This window comes from Mustela nigripes, chromosome 3 (genome assembly GCF_022355385.1).
Source record: "Mustela nigripes isolate SB6536 chromosome 3, MUSNIG.SB6536, whole genome shotgun sequence".
NCBI classification, from domain to species: domain Eukaryota; kingdom Metazoa; phylum Chordata; class Mammalia; order Carnivora; family Mustelidae; genus Mustela; species Mustela nigripes.
This window is the reverse complement of record NC_081559.1, coordinates 87,919,071-87,937,092: the sequence shown is the minus strand read 5'-3', so window position 1 is coordinate 87,937,092 and position 18,022 is coordinate 87,919,071. Positions and strand designations below refer to the sequence as shown.

Sequence of the window (18,022 nt, the reverse complement as noted above, 5' to 3'; positions counted from 1 at the left end):
TTTTTCTATGCGCCTTGATATAACCATATGGTTTTTATCTGATCACATGACTTTCGTCCTCATTTTGTTAATGGAGTGTAACACATTTTGTTGTATGTTGAACAATCCTTGTATCATAGGAATAAATCCCACTTGATCGCAGTGTCTGAACTTTCCTATTACTTTTAATGTGCTTTCAAATTAGTTTTCTGAGATGTGGTTGAGGAGTTTTGCATCTACGTTCATCAGGGACGCTGGCCTATAGTTTTCTGGGTTTTATTTCATTTTTGCTTTTTTCTTTTAGTGTCTATATCTTGCTTTGGTATTAGGGAAATGAGTAAACTCAAAATAAGTTTGATAGTATTCCCTCCTTTTTAACTTTTTGGTAGAGTTTGTGAAGAATTGGTATTAATTCTTCCTTAAATGTTTGGTAGAATTTAAATTCTTTGAATGTTTGGTAAATTCATATGGTCTTGGACATTTTTTTGTTAGGAGGTTGTAGATTACTGATTTAGTCTGATTACTCATTGGTCTGGTCAGATTTTCTATTTCTTCATGATTCAGTCCTGTAAGCTCATATGTTGCTAGTCTATTTTGTCTGGTGTTAAGTATAGCTATCCCTGCTTTCTTTTGGTTTTCATTTTCATAGAATATCTTTTTCCATCCCTTCACTTTTAGTCTATAAACGTCCTTAAAACTGAAATGAAAATGCTGTAAAAAGCATCTCTCTCTCTCTCTCTCTCTGCTCCCTTGCCCCCCCCACCATCCTTTCCTCTCCTCCTTCTTTCTTTAATCTATTTAGCCACTCTATGTCTTCTGATTGGAGAATTTACTGAACTTAGTGCACCTACATTTAAAGTTATTATTTTAAGCAAGGGTTTCCTGATGCCATTGTGTTAATTGTTTATGGGGTGTTTGGTAAATTCTTTGTTCCTTTCTTTCTCTTTTTCTGTCTTTTGTGATTTAATGATTTCTGCTTTATGTCCTTTCTTTTTCTCTTTTGTGTATCTACCATAATTTTTTGCTTTGTATTTACCTGAGGCTTACATGAAACATTTTATAGCTACAGCAGTTATTTTAAGATGGTAACAACTGATTGCATACAAAAGTTCCACATTTTTATTCCACTGCCTACATTTATGGTTTGATGTCACATTTACATATTTTATATTTTGTACCTATTAACAAATTATTGTATTTATATTCATTTCTAATACTTCCGTCTTTTATCATTGATAATATAGTTAGAAGTGATTTATATACCACAATTACAATATCAGAGTATTCTGATTTTGATTAAATATTTACCATTACAAGTGCTTTCCTCAATTTTTCAATTTTTTTCTCTTTTTCTCTTCTCATTAGATGATTTCCACTGATATATCTTTTAGTTTGCTGTTCTTTTCTTCTGCCTGTTCTAACCTGATATTGACCTCTCTACTGAATTTTTCAATTCAGCTATTGTACTCTTTACCTCTATGATTTCTGTTTGGTAATTTAAAAATACTTTCTCTTATTGGTTTATATGTGGTTCTCCTGAATCAGTGGGCACATTTATGAACACTACTATGAATTCTCTGTTGGGCAAATCACTTACCATCACTCATTAGTGTTGACTTCTGAAGGTTTATTGTATTGTTTGTTTGAAACATACTCTATATCTTCATTTTCCTTGAGTCTTTATGTTGATTTCTTCAGGTTTGTTAAAACAACCACCTTTCCTAGTCTTAATATGGCCTTTGATATGAGATGAACCTTGCTAATCAGCCTGGCCTGAGATTCTGGGTGCCACTCAAGTTTTGTTTTGTTTTTCCTTTTCCAAACAGTTGGATTTTTGTTATTGTTGTTGTTTGTTTGTTTGTTTGTTTTTTAGTGACTCCCAGGAGATTCAGGGGTGCCAAGTCCCATCATTGCCTTAAAGAGTTGGGGAGGGATGTCCACACATATATTCAAGTTCCCAAAGGACTACTAATTGCCTGTCTTGTCAGCTCCCCTGTCAAACTAATTGAAATCCAATGTTCAGCAGCTGAGAAAGTCAAGATGTGACAGGTAGTGTAGCCTTTCTTAGGTAGCAACTGGGAGGTGGGTGTTTTTGCCTATATACTCTGCACTGACCAGCATGAATAGACACTGGGAGTGCTTGTACTGAGCTTATTAGCTCCTAAAGTCAGTGATATAGGATCCAATCCATCCAGTGGCAGCCATAGAAGCTTGGGCACTAGATGTATGAACAAAGTCCTTACAGGAAGAAGTTGGGGGCTTGCTTTATTCCTGGGGAAAGCTAGAGGGAGAAGGTACAGAACTTCCCACATGCTCATTTAGGTTCCTGGAAGATTAAAAAGAAGCCTCTCCCTTTGGAAGCAGTATGCAGTCAAGCCCTGCAGGAAGAAACCCGAAGCCTTCATTTTTTTGCTGAGATTAGTGGGATAGCCATGGAAAGTGCTCATATGCCCATTTAAAAACCTGATATTGTTTAATGTTGTTCTGCTAGACTAATAAATTTTGAGGCTGAACCCATCCCTCAGGTGGCAGCAATAAAATAGAGGTGCTAGATATGTGGACAAGCTTGTTCCAGAGAGAAGCTAGAGATTTGATTTCAATATTGGAGCAAGCTATAGAGAGAAAACCAGGGACGTGTCCATAAGCCTCTTCAGTCTCCAACTCCCACACGCAGGTTGATCAAAAGCCTAATCCCAAGGCACCACCTGAGAAAATAGGCCATCAAATTCCTTCCAGGGGGAAACTAGAAGCCGTGAGGTTTCATTTCCCTGCTCCCTTTGTGCCAACCCTAAGGGGTAAGGAGGATACTCCTGGAAGGTGCTCATGTACCTCTTAAAAAACTCTTTGTTTAATTATGGGGTCTGGGGGACTCATGAATGCTGATCTCTAATGACTCTCTAAGCTAGCTAATTAAGGAGCCAGTCACTCAGTACAAGCCATAACAGTTCAGGTGATAGGAATGTGGTCCAAGCTATTCACTCCCCAGGGAGAAACTGGAAATTTGGGGTTCCCACCCAATTATAAGGTACTATGCTGAAAGGTGGCATTTGTGGTTCAAGTTTACTTCCACCTTTTCTACCCATTTCTATGTGAGTATTCTCAGTAACTTACTGTGTAGGAATCACTCAACTACTTTCTGGATTTTTCTTAGAGGAAATTGATGCATGTGAATCCATATATTTGGTGTGTCCATGGTTGGAGGAAAAGTCAGGAGCTCCTATTCTGCCACTTTGTTCCTGCTATCTGAATTTTTAATTTTAACTGTTTTATTATTTTTTAAGATTTTATTTGTGTATTTGATAGATAGAAATCACAAGTGGGCAGAGGCAGGCAGAGAGAGAGCGGGGGGAAAAAAGCTCCCTGCCCAGCAGAGAGCCTGATGTAGGGCTCGATTCCAGGACCCTGAGATCATGACCTAAGCTGAAGGCAGAGGCTTAACCCACTGAGCCCCAGGTGCCCCAATTTTAACTGTTTTAAGTTTCAATAACCACATGTAGCCAGTCGCTACCACATTTGACAGTGCAGTTCTATACTGTTTTTATCCATTGTTATATATAATATTTAAGTTCAGAATAAGGATTCTAATGTATTCTCAAATTTCAAAGAACAAATATATTTCAGGGATGCCTGGTTAGCTCAGTCAGTAGAGCATGTGATTCTTGATCTTGGGGTCATGAGTTCAAGGCCTATGTTAGCTATAGAGCTTACTTTAAAAAATTAAAAAAAAAAAGAAAAGAAAAGGTATATACCTTTTATATTACCCATAATTGTATTATTTACTGAAAAGAAAACCAGACTAACAGTTTTTTAAAGATTTTCAAATGCATATAACCAAATAAGGAAAGCTACCTAGGTGACATATGGTATGTGGCTTCAGCAAGCTACTCATTATTCTAAGGCTCATTTTTCATTACCTTGAGAGGTTGAAATAATTCAAACATTACAACGATGTTATAATGACTAAATGAGATAATGTGTATGTATGACGCATCAGGCAGAATTTCAGGCACAAAACTGGTATTAGATAAATTTATCAATTCTCAACCAAAGTATATTAGTTATATAAAGTTTTATCATACACAAAAAGTTCCTCTTTTCATTTAGATGCATTTTAATCAAAGAGATGAACAAGAGTTTAGCATAATATCATTTTTTCTTTTACTAACTATAACTGTAGAAATTACTTAATAACAACTGTAAGTGTTTAAATAAGACCATGGATTTTTTCTGCTTTGTTAATCATCAAATTCTTGTGTTTTGAACAGTTACTACTCTACATTAGACAGTCGGTAACAGTTGTTGAATAAAGAAGACATAAACAAATGTGTAATCATACTCTTTTAAGTTCTTCAGATTGCAGAGTTTCAAGATTTAAAGTTCAGAATACAGCTTTGCGCAGTGGCAGTATCGTAGCCAATGAGGTTTATCCGAGGCGCGATTATTGCTAATTAAAGTTCAGAATACAGCTTTCCTTATTGTCCCCCCTTGCTCATAGCCATCTTGCTTAATTTTATCAGGTTTTCTTTCCAAATGTCTTGTATTTTCATTCTTCCTCTCAGCTAATAATGCCATTTCTCTAGCCTGATGACCCATCCAAATAAATGCATTAACTTCCAGCTGCCACTCTCAATCCTGGAAACTCACCATTGCCGCTATCCTCCATAACAGCAATCCACACTGCGGTGGGTGCCAATAAATTCACTGGAATAGGGTTAGCAGGAATTATTACTTGGAAAGAGGGACCAATGTTTGTGAGTATTTTAGATGCAAACAAACATAAATATATATTTATGAAAGATATCCACACCTGAAGGCAATAGGGGAGCAGTGCCTTTGCTCTCTTTTTAAAGTATAAATCAACTTACAGTTATATATATAAATGTAAAATAGAGGTGTCACTCTTAGTAACTTACACTGACATTTTCTCTCAAGAAAAGAAAACTTCTCCCAAGTTGCTGTCCCTGCACAGGAATAAGTTCAAACCCAAACTTTTCTTGGGGGAAGAAGGGGGCACGTACCTCTTCTGAAAAACTTTCATGTCAGATTTCACAGTGGAAAGCATATTAATGAGTGGCTGATATAAAAGGCCTCAGGTGCCTGGGTGGCTCATTTGGTTAAACAACCAATTCTGGTTGTTTAAGCTCAGGTTGTGATCTCAGGGCCATGGGATCGAGACCTGTGCTGGGCTCCACAAGAGTCTGATTGTCCCTCTCCCTCTGCTCCTCCCTCTGTCTCTCTCTCTCTCTCTGTCTCTCTTAAATAAATAAATAAAATCTTAAAAAATATATATATATATATATGTTTTCATTTCTTAATGAACTGCTTTCATCATAGCATTCTTCAGATTAAGAACCAAATATTTTCTATTTTTAATCATATTAATTTTAGCTCATTTTCACCTAATGTATTCTCAAATTTGGGTTGTCAGTATACTAATCCCACCTTTAGAGCCTTATTTTCTAACATTCTCACAAAACTCATCATTCATAGTAGGCAAACCCATCCTTCATTAACTAATACATAAACACTGATCATTCTGGATTTTAAAACTTGAATAAAATATTTCTAGTCAGTTTTATTCCTTTAACAATTTAAAACCCATCAACCAAGTCCTTCTACTTTCAACCAGTGTGACCTGTGGCCTTCCCTGTACTAATGTCCTCTGAGGTTTACTGAACACTCAATTAGAATTTTGCACAGTTTACCGCTGCCCCATGTGTTGGCCACCCTTATTAAGGTAAAGAATGTTTGGCATCTAGAGCCTTAAATTATATTTTCTCTGAACTTTTTCCTTTTTCCATGTTTCTACACTTGCTCAGTTTACAATTGGGGTTACTTTTGAATCCAATTTTTTATGTGTTTTCATTTACTAAGTAAACATTATTCAGCTGCTTTTTTTTTTTTCCCTTAAATCAAATAGGTAAAGACTATTTTCTAGTAGCAGTTATCATGGGAATGAATGAAACTATTTAAAAGCACTTTATTAATATACAAATGGTCTACCAAAAAATGAGAATAATATCTTTAAGCCTTGGTTCTAAGCTAAAGAATTATATCCATGAAAAATCTTTAAAGATTCCAGTTAAGTGAAACAATCCATGTGTTTGGCATATAATATGTTCTTAGTACGTGATCCTTGAATGTTAAATCAGGCAAGACTATACATAATGCAACATAGCTTGCAAACAAAAACATCATAACTTGAAATAGATGAATCTATGCTTTTAATTTTAAAAAGTGTTAAAAAAATAATAAAATAAAATAAAATAACAGAGGCCGTGTAGATCTCAATAGATCTCCACTTTTACTCCAAAAGTTATATACATCAGAAAAGAAAACAAAACCACCCTTCACCTATAGTTCCATATAAGAGGGAGATTAAAAATACCAAACACTTCAAATGATGTTCAAACAGAGGGAAAATACCCTAACAAGAACAGTCAGCTCAAATATAAACTAAAACAGATTATGAGGAGAAAAAAGAGAGGGAAACAAACCTAATGGTTGGAATACAGACTCATTCTGACAAAGAGAGATTCTCAGAATCCATCAGACCAAGTCAGAGAGTTGATGGATGACATTAGTTAACTCTGGAACAGAAAGGCTGGGCTTTAAAAGACACAGGGCAAGAGGTGATCTGGGACTGTCAATCTTGTAAACATCCCTCCTACGAGAAAGAGAGGTAACTTGAGAAATAAAGTTTCCCTGAACATCTGGAAAAGAAAGAATAAATATTCACATATGTATGTATGTATATTATCTTGAATCTGAAATCCAAAATATCAGAACTAAACTGGATTTTAAAAAGGAAGTCGCCTGGGTGGCTCAGTCTGTTGAGCCTGCAACTCTTGATTTCATCTCACATCATCTCAGGGTCTGAGATCAAGCCCTGTGTAATGGAGCCTGCTTAAGATTCTCTTTCACCTTCTGACCTCCCCTCCATCCCTGTTTGCATTCTTTCTCCCTCTTTCTCTTAAAAGGAAAAAAAAAAAAAAAAAAAAGGAAGTCATTGTATGAGTTGACTGAATTTAAGTAAGACACTGAAAAAAATAACTCAGAAATGAAGACTGAGTCCAAGGTTCCCAAAAGGTATTATTTGACTAAACTATAATAAAGAACACGTAGTAACAGCTGAGAGTGATTAGAGAGAGAATGATAGATACAAAAGATCTAAATGAGTCAATATATGTATAATAGGTTTCCTTGAAGAAAAAAAATAAAAAACAGAGAACTAATATTTAAAGTCATAATAATCTAAAAATGTTTCTTCTGAAAATACAAAAAGCTTTAGTTTAACATTTTAAGTATCCTAAATATTACTTGAAAAATTGATCCAGAAAGTTTAACTCTAAGACATATTCTAATAGAATCAGATTATAAAAATACAGAAAAAAAATCTGGGGCTATTCAGTAAAACAAGCAAGACATTTATAAAGAGATGAAAGTCATGACGCATTATTTCTCTATAGCAACATACAAGGTAAGACAACACTAGATTAACACATTTTTGAAAACTTAAAGAAAGAACACCTCAAGGTCCTATTATCCAGCCAATGTTTCCTTCAAGTTTCAGGAACTACCCAAAAACATGTTTAAATGTTCAAGAATTCAGGGAATGCTGGAGTCAAGTGCTTTCTGAGGAATCTACTAGAAAACTTATTTTGTATATTCCAAAGACAATTGGGAAGAACCTAGCAAAGGGCAAACAGTGAGAATGTATTATGCTAATTTCAGATTTATGATCAAAATCTGAAGTTAGCACAATACATTCTCACTGTTTGTGAGAAACAGTGAAAGAATAATATATATTTATCATATAAATATATATTAAAATGAAAGAATAATATATAATTCTTTATATATTATAAAGGTGAAAGAATAATATATAATTATTACATGACCTGACAAAATAGAAACATTTCAACTAAAATAACAACAAAGAGAGAGAAAAAGGCAAATTGGCATGACATCACTGATTATTGCTTTGAACTTTGAATTTTTCTTTGCAGGCTTGTTTTTGGTAGTTGTATAGGAAGAATAATTCTAGAATTATTGTGTATGTATTATAGGAAAGTCTTCACAAGAAAACATTAATATTCTTCGAAATCAGAGTTATCACTGTGGGAAAGGCAAGTACAAATCAGAGGAAAGTTGACAAAAACCCTGGAGAAGAATCTGAATTGGAGGTATGAGTATGACCTCATAATTAAGGGAAAAAAATCTCACGAACATGGTGTGCATGTATGTGTGTGTGTGTGTGTGTGTGTGTGTGTGTGTGTGTTAGTAATGCTACTCCACTAGCAATTAACATACTTAGTACCCAGTTCTTGGCTTCCAAAAGGACTCGAGTCTCTTTTGAGAAATAATGATTTCAAGTCTGGGGAGTACAAGTACAAACTGAAAATGGAATATATTCTAGGGCCAGAAAATCAAAGAACTTCTTAATGAGTAGTGGGAACGTGTCAGAAAAACAAAGGAGCTAGCTTTGCCCATTTGAGCAAATTTGGATCAAGTTTTTTCTAAATTTATGTTGATGTATGACACACAAACAGAAAAATACCAACTTTAAAATAACAGTATTATTTGGTGAATTTTCATTGTGAGAACACACTCTTTTAACCAGACACAAATCAAGAAATAGAACATTATTAAAACATTAGAAGCCACATTCATACATCCTCAAAAGTCACCACTCCTGACTTGTAACAGCATGCATATTTTTTGTCTGTTTTGTAACTTACAGAATCGTATAGAATATACTCTTTTGTGTCAGACTTATTTTTGTGAGATTAACCCATATTATTGTGTATTAGAGATTATTTATTCTGATTGTTGTATAGTATTTTATTATCAGTACATATCACAATTTACATTTTGGATGAACTGACAAAAAAATATAAGACATTATATATTTTTTTAAAATCTCTAAGTCCCTAGAGACACTAAAAAGTGCAGATGGGAGGAAAACTTATTATTTACATAATTATGCAAGCAAATAGTTGTAAAAAGGATGATAGAATGAGAAAACGAGCATACTGTAACCATCAAAATAATCATCTATTTGAACAATGATCATCAATGAATCTAAAATCATTGGCTCAAATGCTAATGGAGAACAGGTTATGCACCCGGTTTCAAAGTGTTAGCCTGCATATCACTTAATTATCTCAAAGGAAAAGTGGCAACCTTATAATGGAAAGAAAGTGAAAGCATCAAATCCAGAGTTATAAATAATATGTTTCATGATGCTATGCAATATCATGTATATAGCATTCTTTCCAAAAATGTTAGACCACTATCTAAGTATGATGACTCAATCAGAAGAATCCAGATTTGGGGGCATTATATAAGACGTCTGGCCTAGACATTTAAAAATTTTAAATGTCATGAAAGAGGGCACCTGGATGGTTCAATTGGTAGAGTGAGTGACCTTAGCTCAGGTCATGATCCTGAAGTCCTAGCACTGAGTCCCATCAGGCTCCCTGCTCAGCGGGACGTCTGTTTTACTCTCTGACTCTTCCCTCTCACGCTCTCTCTCACTCTCTCTCTCAAAAAAATAAATAAAATCTATAAAAAAATTTGTCAATGTCATGAAAGAAAAGAAAAAGTAGGCTTGGGTTTGTTGTTCTAGATTTAAAAAATATAACAACTAAGTGCAACTTTGTGATCCTTGATCGGATCTTAGAACAAAAGCTACAAAAAACTCAAGGACAACTAGGAAATCAGAGACATTTAAATATGGAGTATTTATTAGATAAGATTACTTTATCAATGTTGAATTTCTTGGGTATGGCAGTGGTATTATATAGAAGAATGTCTTAGTTTTTAGAAAATGTTTACAGAGGGAGTTCCAGAATATGCAACTTCCATTTTATTTTTAAGGTAATACAGAGGAAAATGAAAAAAAAAAAAAAAACAAATGTGGCTGATGAGAACTGGTGAATGCAGATAAAGGTTTTTGGTATTCATTGGTACTATTGTTTTAATTTTTCTGCAGATTTAAAAGATGAGAACAAAAGGAATATATAAAACACATCTTCAAATTGAAGACTGTTTTTAAAATTCAATATGGTTAAAAAAAAAATGAACTAGCAACTAACATCTTCTTTTCATAGTTTAACCATGTAAATCCAAAACATCTGTTTATCCAATCTCTGAATCTCAATTCTAATTTTAATTGACTTACCGGTTAGCACATATTCATTGTAGAATAAATACATGGATATATCATGAGTTTTACAGTATTTAAAATAACCTTAAATTTTTACTTTACATTGATCATTTTTTTCCTTATACATTACAAATTGATAAGCCACTATCATTCATGAAAAAGATGATTCTGATTAGTGTTTCAAAAAAAAAAAATCTTTCTTTTGAAGTTTGATCAAAGGGCAAAACAAATAGGACTCCGTGACAACTTTAAACTTACATTTCATTAGCTCTATTCAAATATTACTATGATATTAGCTACTGTTTGCCAAAAATTTAAAAAAAAAAGGAACTTACTTTATAAAACCAATCCCTCCTCTGTCCCCCCAAGAAAAATCCATCAATATTGATTTTGAAAAAAATCTGTTAAGAATTACTAATCCAATCATTTTAGCAAATTTTCTTTAAAAATAAAAAGAAAACAAAACCAAAAGTATTTTAGAAATGTTCTATAACTTTAAATGATAAAAACTATGATTCAGGGATGCCTGAGTGGCTCAATCAGGTAAGCGTCTGTCTTCCGCTCAGGTCATGATCTCAGAGTCCTGGGATTGAGTCCCACATGGGGCACCTTCTCAGCAGGGGAGACTGCCTCTCCCTCTCCCTCTCTCCCTGCTTGTGCTCTCTTTGTCTCTCTCTTTCTCTCTCTCTCTGGCAAATAAATAAATAAAATCTTAAAAAAAAAAAAGAAAGAAACGCAATTCATAGTCCTGATGTGATAACAATAAACCATAGCAATAAACAAAGTCTAACTTAAAAAATAAATAAGAAAATAAAATGTAATCTTTAATTCCTATTGATAATTTCCTATGAGATTAGAAAGACACTTTTACCTGACATTGAGGAGCCTCATTTTCAACACATTATTTGACATTTAACATAAAGACACTAATAACTTTTGAACTTGCTGGTATATTTTTTCTTTTAAAGGCAAATGAGGGGCGCCTGGGTGGCTCAGTGGGTTAAAGCCTCTGCCTTCAGCTCGGGTCATAATCTCGGGGTCCTGGGATCCAGCCCTGCATCGAGCTTTCTGCTCAGCAGGGAGCCTGCTTCCTCCTCTCTCTGCCTGCCTCTCTGCCTACTTGTGATCTCTGTCTGTCAAATAAATAAATAAAATCTTTAAAAAATGTTTAAAAAACAGGCAAATTTAAAATGTTTAAAAAAAGGCAAAACTTACATAAACTCCTGCATAGATGATTATAATAATAATATCGCATATTGACATCCTAGTAAAGATGATGTTATTGCAAATTTAAATTTCTAAAGTATGAAAAATACCATCTGAAGAATATGCCACTCTAAAATACGCCACTCTGCATAAAGGTTGAATAACAGGTGCAAGAAAGGCATTCTGACCTGTTTTTTCCTAAAAGCAGAATATGAAACTCCTATGTGAAAGATGCCCTTCCTATACCAGAAAGGAGGAAACATTCTTATCATCACAGACAGAGTCCAGACCAAAATAATTCTACCCAAATAGAGCCAGTTAAATTAATTATTATTTTCCTTTAGTCTTACATATTTTACTTACTTTTCCACAACTGCCATTATTTTTTTCAACCTAGGTGTAAAAGCATTTTGGTAGTCATTTTCTTATTTGAGCATTTATGTCATATAAAATTTATATTAAATAAGTCTGTATGCTATTTTCCTGTTGATCTGTTTTATGTCAATTTAATTTAATTCTCAGACTCTAGTTGGAGACCCTAAGAAGGTCGAGGTAAAGTGCTGCTTCTGCTAAAGATCACTGTTACACACAATAGAGAAACCTTCAAATCTTAATATTTGTTATATATTTTTGGCAAAATTATCTTCCATATCACATGCAGACTTGCTGTCAGTGCTAACATATAAACCCAGAAAATTTTCTATTCTTATTGTGAAATTTTTACTTGGGAATATGCATTAAATTGATGTTCATATTTGTTTTCTATTATTATGAATTTACCCTATATGATATACATCTCTAGTATCTCTAAAAGTTAGGGACGGGAAGGACCCCTCTAAGGTCTTTTTTTCTTAAATAATTTTTATTTTTTTATAAACATATAATGTATTATTAGCCCCAGGTGTACAGGTCTGTGAATCGCCAGGTTTACACACTTCACAGCACTCATCATAGCATATACCCTCCCCAATGTCCATAATCCCACCCCCCTCTCCCCCCCACCCCCGCCAAGCAACCCTCAAAAAGTTTGTTTTGTGAGATTAAGAGTCACTTATGGTTTGTCTGCCTCCCAATCCCATCTTGTTTCATTTATTCTCCTACCCCCCAAGCCCCCTTTACTTCCTCATATCAGGGAGATCATATGATAGTTGTTTTTCTCTGATTGACTTATTTCGCTAAGCATAATACCCTCTAATTCCATCCACATCATCACAAATGGCAAGATTTCATTTCTTTTGATGGCTGTATAGTATTCCATTGTATATATATATATATATATACCACATCTTCTTTATCCATTCGTCTGTTGACAGACATCTAGTTTCTTTCCATAGTTTGGCTATTTTGGACATTGCTGCTATAAATATTTGGGTCCATGTGCCCCTTCAGATCACTACATTTGTATCTTTAGGAGAAATACCCAGTAGTGTGATTGCTGGGCCAATATAAACAGGGTAGCTCTATTATCAACTTTTTGAGGAACCTCCATGCTGTTTTCCAGAATGGCTGCACCAGCCTGCATTCCCACCAACAGTGTAGGAGGGTTCCCCTTTCTCACATCCTTACCAGCATCTGTCATTTCCTGACTTGTTAATTTAGCCATTCTTACTGGTGTGAGGTGGTATCTCATTGTGGTTTTGATTTGTATTTCCCTGATGCCGAGTGATATGGAGCACCTTTTCATGTGTCTGTTGGCCATATTTCTTTGCAGAAATATCTGTTCATGTCCTCTGCCCATTTCTTGATTGGATTATTTGTATTTTGGGTGTCGAGTTTACTAAGCTCTTTATAGATTTTGGATACTAGCCATTTATCTGATATGTCATTTACAAATATCTTCTCCCATCCTGTCAGTTGTCTTTTGGTTTTGTTAACTGTTTCCTTTGCTGTGCAAAAGCTTTTGATCTTGAAGTCCCAATAGTTCATTTTTACCTCTCTAAGGTCTTAAGCAACACATTTGCTACATCAATAAATAATACTTTTAAAATTACTCAATTTGATAAAATTATGATTAAATTATATCCTTTAGTTATTTCCCCTCAGAGAATGAAAAACAATTACTCATTAATATGGAGAGAATATGTTAACAAAGGTGGTCTATATTTGAGTCTTTATAGATACCCAGGCTGCTTACTTTTTCATGAAAATTATAAAGTATACATTTATTTAACTTCTTTGGAAGGACATGTGACTAATATAAAACCATTAAGCTTTCTATTTTACCAACCAGGAATATCTTATTTTTAGAGAATCTAATATGATAATTTCCTGAAATCCCCAATTCTTTAAACTCTGACATAGTTAGGAATGTTGGACTCTAAATAGAAATATCTGCCTTTATTTTATATTATTTCCAAATATCCATATTATTTCCTTGACATTAAAAATTAGTTATTTACATTTTTTTTTTGCCTTGGCACCAAACAGGCACTAAAAATTCTCTCTCTCTCTCTACACACACACACACACACACACACACACACACATATGTATAAATATATATATATATATATATATATATATATATATATATTTGCCTTGCCTTAGTGTAACAGTAATATTAGAACAAGACAGTAAATGAGAACAGTTAATTAGTCTAAGACTGGAAAAAGAATGAACTCAAAGTGCTACTAATCAAATAAAAGAAAATATTTATTAAGTAGGAGATACATGAAGTGTCCTAAACAAAAATTTATTCTTCTTTCTATTACAAAAAGAATACATAACAAATTATGTAGTTATTCTCTACCTTCCCAAACATTCACTTCATAGGAGTTGGTGTTCTTTCAATTATTTCTAGGCACTCCATTAATTTCTAGTCATTGTAACCTGGAGTATTACTATTCCTTTTTTTTTTTAATTCATAGTAGTTGGCACTATGATTTAATTAGAGCATGCTGAGTATTAAAATAATATGATAAATTAAAAAATAAGATTGTTTATATTTTTTACTTTTGCTTTACACACATTTGTTATTATGGGAGAGTAATTAGTAGCTGTGAGGAGTATCCTCCAAGTTACAAATGTCTGTGTCACAAAACATGACTTCAAATTTCAGTTACAGCTGATCATAATTTATCAAATTCCAGTTCTACCACAGATACTAGTATTGGATCAAGCTGAAACAACCTTGCATTCTAATAAAAAGTAGAACTGTTCTCTTTTACGAGTTATGTAATTGTAAACTAAAATAAGAATAAATAGGCAAGAAGCATTTTCATCTTTTAATGAAGACTTAAATTTAAAAGTTTTTAGGATAATTCAAAGTTGCACTATTAAAACTTTACACTATGACTTAAAGCTTGCTATCTACCATATAATCAAAGCAAACAAAAATTAATATGAAGCTTTCTTTAATATGTCGTAGAAAGTGAAACACTATTTTTTCCAACTATGAAGAAATCCCCAAACTTTGATGATAAATAGATAAAGTGTATATGCTTTTGTTCTGGGATAGCAAAGATAATTAACTTTCCACTGTTCCTGTTCCCAGCCATTGGGTGGAAGTGCTCTGAAAAGCCACAGTCCAGGAAAGGGATTTTATTTCTGAATCATAACTGCATCTAAGTAGGGCCATTGACCAGTTTTTGCAATGGGATATGTGTGGAAGTGAATTGTAGTTCAAATTAATTAAAAAGGTAACATGCCTTTTCTACTGTTATTTGGACTAAATACAAGAAGCTTTGATAGACCCAAGAGAGTCAAAACTCTCAGAATGGAAGTGTATATAGGGTCCCTGAATCTTTATGTAGAAGATACAGATCAACTGGCCAAGAATATCCACATTTTATTGTCACAAACTTTTAATTATAAATCCCCTGAAATTGAGGGTTATGTTTTTTATAGCAGTTAATGATATTCAGACTGATACATTAGGTGTTCAGCAGGGTAGAGGGGATGGGTGTTGAATGGGAAACTTTTTTCTGATTTCTGGGGCAATCTAGTGTTTCCAGTGAAAAATGCACTTGGAATTCTCTATAAAAGGTGCAGGTTAAGGCAACAGAAATACAAAAATGCAGTTAACCAGTTACCTCTAAAATGGATACATTTTATTTTTTAAACTAGAGTCATATACCTGCACTTATAATGGAATTTCTTTAGACATATTTTTAACTAAGAAAAAAGAAGTGTCCCATACTCCTTGGCATATGTCAAAACTGTTTTGACATTCATTCCTTCAAATGTTTGCATTCTTAAAAATAAATTCTCTAGCAAACAACTCAATTTTGGAACACTGAAGACTAAAATAAAATAAAATAAAATAAAATAAAATAAAATAAAATTGTCCTCCTCAAAATATTTACACATTTGCTTCTTAAAAAAATCAGTGAGTTTTTTTTTTCTTTTTTTTTTCTTTATTTTCCTCACACACTCTTTAGAACGTTCCTCTACCCGAGAGTTATAGAGCACAATATGGCTACCAGCCAGACTCCTCACCACAGCCGTTGTGTGGGTTAAGAAGACACCAGAGAGCCGAGATATAAAGGAGTTCAAACAACAGGCTATTTCTGGGTAAACATAACTGTAAAGGGCTCTTCTCTCAAACAGTGAGCAGATCCTAAGGTATTAGCAAAGAAGCCTTACAGCAATTGATGAAATTTATAAAGAAAGAAAAAGTAAATAGGAGTAACTTTTAACAGAACCACCCTAAATTAGGTAGATAGATAGATGATAGATATAGACAGATAGATACACAGATAAAAAAAAAAGAATAGAAAAAACACAGGAAGAAGGAGGGAAATAACAAAGGGCTTTACCTGTTTAACATATTTCAAAAGAAAGAAATATTCTCTGTATGAGGTTTTGATAAAGCTACATATTAAGATTAAATAAATTCTTTTTTAAAAAAGTCATAGCAGTTCATGAAAACAGTAAAGTAGTAAATCATAAATGAATGGCTTAAATAAAAATAGAATAATAAGTTCTAATTAGAGTATTAGAATAATAAGTTCTAATTTTAAGTATTGGGAAATCAAACTGCATTTAAACATGTGTATATTATTCTCTTAAAATCTTTTTAGAACTATTCTTTAAGGTTTACGGCACAGAAGGAGAGCTATCATTCCCTTCCTCCACTCTTCTCTACACTAATAATATTAATGTGTCCTAAAGTATATGAAAAACAAAACAAAACAAAACAGCCTCTAAGTTTACTATCATCACTGCCAGGCCTTTTTGAAAACCTTATTTTTGGTAAGGGGAGTATTTATACCATGCTTGTAACTAAGATAATTTTTTATTTCTGGATTATTTCAGGAGTAAATTATAAAATGAGATTGCTAAAAATATATTCATGTGTTTCAATATTATTATAATAAATCAAAGGATTATATTTATTTATATGTATAAATTTAGGAATATTTATTTTTACCAAGAAACATCATTACTTTGTAAGGACCCAGACATCATATTTTACCAAAAAATATCATTAAATGTTGATTGTTTTTTATTTTAGCCCATAACAGAGATATGATTCTGATATATGAACATTTATATGTATAAATAACTAACTTCTATGTCCTAAGGTAGACTTTTAAACAAAATCAGTTTTTTTACAACTTCAAATAAAAAGGGATATATTTCTTGAAAACTCCACATAAAACATGTAAAATTTAAGTAATTTTTATTCTTCTACCCAAGATCTTCAACACAGAAAGTTTGAATAGATGTTATCAATATTTGAGAAGAAAAACTCATTTAGAATGAGTACTGGTTTTCATCCCTATACACAATAAGGATGTGAGCACTGCATATAGTAATTTAGTTTTCTTTTCAATAGTTTTCCAAAATTGGAAAAAGAGAGAGAAAATGAGAGAAACCCGGGTTAAACAATTACAAGAAAAAAACCCTACTTTGTCAATTGTCCTTGTTAATAGACCAACTGTTTCATAATTATGATTGCAGAGATAAAATAAGCAATAAAATAAAATTATTATTTTTAAAATTTATTTTATAAATATAAAACCTTATCTGATAACTCTAGAACTATAACATAGCTCAAACTGACTTAAAACAAAATTTTAAAAAAAGACTATTAAGTTTTATATCTTTTTCTTTATCATAAATACAATATATGAATAATGGCTATTATATTAAGAATTCAAATCTAGGTGGTCTTAGTCTATTTTTGCCTCACTCTGCTTTCTAATTCCTACAGTACCACTTAAAAAAAAAAAGATTGATTGATTGATTTTAGAGACAGAGAGAGCATGAGTGAGAGCAGGAGACAGGCAGAGGGAGAGAACATGTAAGCAGACTCCCCACTGAGCACAGAGTCAGATCCTGGTCTCTATCGCAGGACCCATGAGATCATAAGCTGTAACCAAGAGTCAAACACTCAACCAACTGAGCCACCCAGACGTTCTCACTATTACACACATTTTACATATGTCTGTGTGACATCTCTCTTGATAGATATAGGTAGGTAGATGGATAGATAGACATGTATAGATAGATAGATAGATAGACAGACATGTATAGACATATATCTTTTTTAAAAACTACATTTATTAGCTTCTTCTATTTCCTTAAATATCCTATAATTTCTCCTCCTCTAGTTGATAACTCCACTTTATGTTTCATTGAAAAGACAGAATCAGACTAAAAATTCCCTCAAATCCCAACTATTAAAGCTGCAAACTTGTCCGTATTCTCCACCTCACTTTT

General features: G+C 33.2%; 1 protein-coding gene and 1 pseudogene across 1 annotated transcript in view; one reads left to right on the top strand and one right to left on the bottom strand.

The window, feature by feature from the left end:
• Positions 1 to 18,022, bottom strand: part of LRP1B (LDL receptor related protein 1B) — a 2,002,169-nt gene that overhangs the window by 1,704,408 nt on the left and 279,739 nt on the right. The window lies entirely within an intron of this gene.
• LOC132014669 (U4 spliceosomal RNA) lies at positions 4,367 to 4,435 on the top strand (annotated as a pseudogene).